The following is an 8,790-nucleotide window of genomic DNA, read 5'->3' as shown; positions in this document are numbered from 1 at the left end:
TACATTCAATTAAATTTCACGTGCAATGCACGTATACTAAACTAGTTTTAATAAAGTGTATGAAGATATCTTTTTTTTTACTTCGATTTTCTCATCTTGGCACTTATACTTCTTAGTATAAACTCATTAATTGCTCTCAATTATTTCTGTTTAATAAAATAAATCGAGAATATCATCTACACTAGTTAAAACTTTACCTTTTTTTTTTCTTTGGGGAGCAACAGAAAAGTTAAAAATAAGAGAGGAAGACTTAAATGTATATCTAAGTCATGATACTTGAGAATTTAGAGTAAAGAATATGTTGTCATAGTAAGTTGTCACATTAGAACAAAAAATTTAAAATCAAACTGAAAGGAATTTGTGTGTTAAGTGTCTTTCATCTGAAATTTCTACGATGGCAAGACTCGTGCTAGGACTTGAAATTTTTTTAATTATCTTTTTATGAAAATCGTTAAAGGGGATGTAATTTTAAAATAATTGATTTAATTGAATTCAATATTTTTTGGACATGGTTTGTTGATTGATGTCTGAGAAAATTACTATAATAGTACCAACCAATATTTAAAATATTCTGGGATAATTATCTTAGAGACGCGTGAAAGAAGAAAAAAAATCTTTAACATGAGTTTATCTGGCACAATGAATTCATAGTAGTTCTGTAAACGTCAAATATGTTAGATGTGAAAGTTACAGATTGTAAGATTTAAGAGGTTTTTAACCTAATCACTCTTTAAAAAAAATATACAGTTCATGAAATCAGTTGAAGAAACATTGAATGATCCTTTTCTATTAGAGTGAAGAATAAGTTCCTTGACTTAATATTATAACTTTCATTTGAATTTTCGTGAACGAGACCTGTGTATTGACTTGAGAAAGATAAAAAATTGATAAAGTTAAAATTGATTTTCATAAAAAAAAACCACGCTCTGCTTGAGTTTTTCCTTTCATTTTTGAGAGTAAAATTCATGTTTTATTTCAATGCATAAATTTTACAGCTTTTCCTATAAAATGGAGATAATATTTTACCCTATTTATTTTTAAAAAAATTTTCTCACCTCTTTTTTTCTTTGAAATTTTATTTATCATCAAAGAATTTGGTGAAATAGATGTGGTCCCTCCATCCTTAAAAGAGAAAAGAAGTCGAATGATCCTCAGCTTTTAGAGTGAGGAATATATTCGCTTGAATTGAAAAATCAAACTGAAAGAACGTGGTAGAAAAACATAAGATAATTTATTTTCTCAAAATAAATGAACCCCATCATTTGAAATTTTCATGAACGAGACTTGTACATTGACTTGAGAATGATGAAATTTAAGTCCTTTTAATTGGACTATTTCTTTCTTTTGAGAGTAAATTTCATGTTTTATTCCACTGCATAAATAATGTTACATCTTTGTTTCTAAACTAAAAAATGTTATGAAGATCATTTTTTTCTCTAATTCCGCCCCTTTCTTTTATGAAATTGTATTGAAATCTACTTTTTGAATGTTAATAAATGTTAAATACAAATAGATCTGTATAGATTGTTTTTTGTCTTCCTCTATATGTTACAAACATCCTGTAATTCTATAGTGGTATCAGAACCACAACTCTTTGTGTTTAGAATTTATTAGTGAATTTATCTTATGTATTATATTTGAAGAGTTCAATTCTGATAATTTCATATTGATATATTTTTATCATGACAACAACAACAAACTCAGTGTATCCCTACAAAGAGGGGGTCTAAATATTTTTTTTAGGGCAAAATTCAGATATAGCATACTTAAGAGCCTAATTATTAGTTTTATAGCAACAGTTTGATAATTACATTTTATAGCAACTTATATTTTGTATTTTTAAAAAATATTGTTGGAAAAATACATGTACAAAAAAATTACTGCACTTAAGTAACTGAAATTAGTTGAGCTATATATGGTATAATTACCAATCAAGTAATTATGTAGATTTCTTTTCCATTTAAAACTCTTAAAAAGTGTGACTTCCGTTATAACTTGAGAATTCAAATTTCAGTTTTTCCCCATTAACAGTTGCATCGTTTCTTAGCAATTTGTTCGAAACTTATCCTGTTTTACTGAATCAAAATAGACTGATTCTTCTTCGAAATCAACAACAATTGTAAAATGATGCAGTAATTTGATTGAATCAAATTCAATTATTGGTTCATCTGTTCCATTTGTTTGAATTCAACTGTCAGTTGAAAATACAACCATTACTATTATTTAAGGTATATAATCATTTTTGTTATTCAGTTCATTTTTGTTCCATTACTGATGTGCCTATCAAGTTTTGATTGTCGAACATAATTTGTATGTGAAAAAATTAAAAAACAAGTTCGAGTTAGATTCAAGGCGGTAGTAAAATTAAAATTCAAGTATCTGTTGCAAATTTCATCTTTAAAGTTGTTTTAATAGGAAAAAATCAGTATTCGAATATTGTCTTGAGGATCGTTTGTTGCTATTTTGATTGTTTTAACAGTAGAACAAATCGTAAACAACTTTCGAATTGAAGTTGATTCAATTCTTTTCTGAAATACTATATAAATGAATGATTGAATGTATCTGTTGATTTTGATGATATTCTATGAACTAATACAAAAGTATAAAATATCTGCTGCATATGTATTTTTTATTTACTTAATGTTAACACTGCATATGTATTTTTGCTCTGTTGTCGAAATTCTATAGATAAATGTATATTTGAAAAGATATTTTACTTTAAGAAAATGTAGTGTAAATGTATTTTTTAAATTCAGTTGCTGGCTGTGTAACTTTGTTTGCACTTAAATCTAAAAAGTGCATGTTATAACAAGTGACATTTGACAAATATGTATAAAACATATCAAATTACAAATTATGTATGTTCCACATGTATTTTTTTGACATGCTCAATGTTAACACTGCATATGTATTTTTGATATGATTTATGTTAACATTGCATATGTATTTTTGTTTTGCTTTTTTGGAATTTTAGAATATAAGTGTATATGTGAAAATATATTTCGTACCTTTTTTACTTCCGTTTGATGCAGTATTTTCTGTATTTGATTGAAAACGTTTGCTTTGTTTGTATGTAACTTTAAACAAATATTGTATAAATGTATTTTATAAATTGAGATGTTGGGTGGGTAACTTTGTCTGCACTTAAAGCTGTAAATAGTGTGTTAAAATAAGTGATATCTGATAAATATGTATATTTATTTATTGATTGATTAAATCAAGTAGAAATGGGAAGTATACCAGTCTTTGTGAAGCACTCTGGCCGATGGACGTACGAAAAGAACTTTGAAGAATATGTCACTGATGCTATACTGTTGAGCACATCAGCAACATTCGTTGACCTACATGATTTTTTGGCATCTCACTTAAGTGTGGATTTAACTAGAAAACGTATTTTAGTGGAATATCAAATCACTGCTAATACAGGGCAGATAGAAATACATAACGATATGAGTTTAAAGGTGTTTATATTGTAGAAAAAGCTGATACAAGACATGAATTGTCTTCCTTTATATGTAAGCATTTTGGATAAAGTTGTAGGGAACAACTTGGCAAGTTCATCTATATGTGTTGCTGAAAGAGATATCATTTGTCACAACTTCCAAACAGTGATAAATACAACAAATGAAGAAGCTTTGGTGGTTTGTGAAGATACACAAGCATTAGATTTTTTTAGATGGATACTGTTGAGGTTATTATCTCAAACCCGCATCACAAGCATGTTGAGGACAATCAGGTTTACTTGACAAAAAAAATTTTAAAGTCAGTCATGAAGGACTATGCAATTAGGAAAAAATTTCAAATGCGCAGTAAAAGGTCTAGTAAGAAAATGTACGTACATTCTATATCACTATCTAATATTTAACAAAGAGGTCATACTATTCTGATTTGTTTAAACCAAAAACTATTTTGAAGACATATGATATTTCAATCTACCCGTTGCCACACAACGATGATTGGATAATTCCAGAGAACATGCATGATGAAATAGTACTGCCTCCAAAATTCAAAAGACCTCCAGGAAGAACTGCAAACAAAGATCGTGGCAAATCAGGTCGGGATATATTTGAAAAGAAGAATATCAACTCATGTGGTGGTTGTGGGGCTAAGGGTCATAATAGGCATTCTTGTAGAAAATATCGCAAATAATACATTTCTTGTTCTGTATTATTTCTTGAAATATTTTTTTTATTTCTTATAATGATGAACTAATTCAGTTTAGTTAATGCATTTATGAATCATTTGACAATTAAAGACAGTAATATTTGAATAATTGAGCTATATATATTTCAAAAGTTGTACATTACACATGTATTTTCTAGCAGTAGTTCATATGTATTTTTGACATAGTAAATATAATTTAGGTTAAAGGTGTTGACTTTGATTAACCAAACAAGTATATGATTTCTAATTGTTCATGTATTTAAATATATGTGACATATTCTACAAATATATGTTTGAATTGCATAATGTAATTACTGCATATGTATTTAAATTGTAAAAATACATTTGATGTATAATTCATATGTATTTTTAATAAAAAATATCATCAGTGCATATGAATTCTGTAACTAAAATCAAATCTATAACTGCATATGTATTTTCTTGAAAAATATTTTTAATGTATAATCCATATGTATTTTGTAGCTAAATATCAACATTGTATATTTATTTTGTAAATAACTGCAATAATTTTTCAAATTTCACTTTAATTTAAATCCTAATTTATAATTATAGTTAAGGAATACATCCTCAAAATGCATATGAGGTATGTTGCAGTTGTATTTTTGTAATTTTTTATTCTAACATTTCATATGTATTTTTATGCAGAAAAATAATTAATTTATACAACATATGTATTTTTCTGCATAATATGAAAACTACATATGTATTTTTTAATTAAATCTCAAAGTAAAAGGTAGAACTCCATAAATCTCACACTACATGTTATATTTAACAATATAGGAAGGTGGTGAAAAACTTTAAAGAACAACAACATAGTAAAATACATATTATGAATGTTCCATATCTATTTTTGCAATATTTGACTTTAACACTGCATATGTATTTTTAGGTTAAATAAAATTGATTTATACGACATATATATTTTTAAACATAATATAAAAACTACGTAAATTTTTTTTAACAATATCTCACGGTAAATGGTAGAACTCCATGAAATAGAACCAATTCAAAACATAAAAAGTAGTCTGTACAATCAAAACCTACATCCATAAACTAGTTTCTAAAATACAAAAAGTCAAATCCATCAACCATCATACATCAACAACTTCAGTGACACTAGTTATTCTACTTTGTCTTGCAGGCCTCAATGGTGCTTCGACATCACTAATGACATTTGCTTCTTGTTTTCGGATCCCATAGTTCCACAAAAGTGCAGCATATCTTCTACGGAGTGCGTTGGGGTCGAGCTCAGTCGCAATAACTTTGTGACCATAAGAAAGACACTCTGCATACATAATCATAAAGACACCATAATCCCTGCAAAAAAAAGAAAAACTAGATCTGATTTAATAGTGAAATATATTTTGTACCAAAATACAATTTTGGTATATATAAATACAAAACTTACAAGCTTCCACTCAGTTGTTGAGGCAAATCATCTTCAAATAAAATATTAAATATATCTGTGGATTCTTTGTCTTTGTATCTTGGATGGTTTTGAAGATCAATTCCTTTCTTAACATAGAAATCACAATCTTGGAGACATAATGGAATAATCATTGTTATTTTCTCGATCTCAGCAAGAACAGTCGCATAATGACCACTGAATTCATATGAATCATACAAGAATATACCCCTCTCTGAAAATGATAAAACCGCGAGAACCCAGTGTTGTTTTTCCTTTATATTAACCGGAATAAAAATGTCTTCCACTGTATGCCATGGCACTGCAGAATGCATACGGAATCCATTGATGTATTCAATAATATGATGCTCCTGTCCTCCAGCAGTAAGGTTTTGATGATCCATAGAATATACATCATTCAAAGATCTAATTACGTTCATAAAGTTACAGTCAACTGTACTGTATTTGTATGATTTATTTGGCTCATTTTTGTACGAATTATGCTGCCCATACTTTGACTTCTTCCTCAAGTAGTATAAGCAGACATCAATATGCTGCATTAGTGAATACCACAAAATTTAGAGCATTCAAAATTTTTTAATGTAAATATTAAAGTGTATGTAAGTAAAAAATACATATGCATTTTTTTATATTAATGTAGAAGACTTGTGTATCAAAAAGTGCATTGTTAAAGTTCAGTTACATGCAGACAATGTTATGTAATAGTATATGCAACAGTATGTGATGTAGTATATTATATCATACTTTGAATACTTAAAAATACATATATGTTAAACCATATGTATTTTCAATGTAACCTAATAAGTATTTTTAAGTATTGTTACAGAAGAAATGAAAAAAATTTTAAAATAATATACTAACCGAGGTTGTCCATGTCTGATCTGCAAATCCCATCGTATAGAACCAATTTTTGTCTTCAACAGTTTCAACACCAAAATGCATCTTTGAAATTTCTGATTTTTCCCTTTTGTAATGATCCACTTTTTCTTTCCTAGGTATTTTAAGGAGATGGTAAACCATGAAATATGTATTGATACAAAAAAATAATTTGAAGCAATTCAAAAGAACTACCTCTTAACAGTAGCTTTTAATAGGTCGGCAGAAATCCAGTTGTTGAAGCTCTTGACAATCTTCGTATCTATTATCCCATCAATCGGGGTGATATAAAAATAGATGTTTTTGGGAGAATATGCGTATTAGTCATGCTGAGATCCCTATATAATTAGAGAATACAAAAAGTTAATAAATACAAACGTATTTGCAAGGCATATTACATAAAAAATTATATATATCTTATTGTACTTACCAGTTGCTGAACCAAATGTTTTGGTGTATGGAGATTCCTTGAATTTTGATGGTCACCTAATCCTTAACTTTGTTCTGGGAGTTTTAACTTCACGATTAGCGGATGGATGAATCATGATACTTTTTTTATAGTAGACATTCAAGCTAGGTAGAAACTCATTCGGAATTGTGTTTGTGAATCAGGCCACAATTGTCCATCCCTCTATTCATCATTGGTTACTTCTTGTGTATTAGGAGGTATCCTAACTTGCTCCTCTGTAGCAAGTTCGACCTCTGAATTCACCAGTGAATTTGAACTCAAATCAGTGATCCCTTTGTTTATCTAACAAAAAATTTAAAAAAAGAATATTACTTTTTTTCTAACAAATTGAGCCTAAATAAACTCTAAATACATTATAGTAAGATACATACTTGAGCATGATCTTCAATAACAGTCTCAGAAGTTTTTGCATCCAAAATTTCATGTTCTTCTTGACGGTTTGCCGATGGATGTATGATGATGCTTTGTATTTGATAGGTATTTAGGCTCGGTAACATCTCATCAGGGATTGTGAATTGGGAATCAGACAAAATTATTTCATCAATTTTCTCATCGCTGGTCTGCAAAAAAATAAAAGAAAAAATTTAATTGTCCTCTGAATTATTACATGACATGAAGACAAAGTTAACATCACTATACGTGCTCAACAATCATGTTGAACAACCTTCTCAGAATGTAAGTAATCCAATTTTACACTTCAGAGAAGCTCATCAGGGATTAATTATTGAGAATTAATTTCAACATTCATTTTTTCGGAATGCAAATCAATGCACCCCTTGAAAACAAGTAAAAAATCAAAACATCATACAAACATGTACTTGTATCTGTCTATATATGTGAATTCAAATGAATATATATATGAAACATAATTATTTACCTTTTTACCAAGCAAATTTGCCTCCAATTCCTGATCAACCTCAGAACTTAATCGTTGTGGTGATCTTTCGGTACCAACATAATCCATATTCTGGAGGATAGAATCTTTATCTACATGTTGTTGCTACAAATACATATACAAATTGAAATAACCTATTAATACTTGAGTCAAACAAAATACGTATTTTTTTTTAATGAAAATGAATATATGTATATACAAATACAATAAAATACATATTGATATATAACATTAAACTCATAAATACATATTAAAGAACATAACAAGAAAAACAGTCTTTGTTAAAATACATATGAAGTGTTAAAAAATACATATGAGTATAATAAAAATACATATGCAGTGTATACAACACATTAAAAGTACATATTGATATATAACATAAAACTCAAAAATACATATTTATGAACATAACAAAAAAACACTCAGTGTTAAAATACACATATATGTAGTGTTAAAAAAATACATATGAATAAAACTAAAAAATACATTTACAGTGTGTAGAACACATAAAAAATACATATTGATATGTAACATCAAACTGAAAAATATATATATTTGAACAAAACTAAAAATTCAATGTGTTTGAAAGTTCTATTAACCTCAAATGTATTTTGAATATAAACTTTAAAAGTACAACTAAATCTGTATTTGAACTTTAATATTTGCCTTTGTACCGTCAGAAATATTATCTGAAGATTGAACTACATCAGAACTAAAATGTTGTCCAGATTACTCTAACCCTCCCTCATCAATATTTGGTTTATCAGCTTCTATATCTACAACCTGATCCTGAAAAAATTAAGTCCAATAACATAATGAGTTATTATGCTGTATTTGTATAAGGCAGTCCAATAAGTATACATATTCAAATCAACTAAGATTTTCAAAGAAAAAATTAACCTTGCTTTGAGCAAATACTTTCTTCATCTTTTTGAATTT

This window comes from Capsicum annuum, chromosome 12 (assembly GCF_002878395.1).
Source record: "Capsicum annuum cultivar UCD-10X-F1 chromosome 12, UCD10Xv1.1, whole genome shotgun sequence".
In the NCBI taxonomy this organism is placed as follows: Eukaryota; Viridiplantae; Streptophyta; class Magnoliopsida; order Solanales; family Solanaceae; genus Capsicum; species Capsicum annuum.
Note: the sequence above shows the minus strand (reverse complement) of the source record.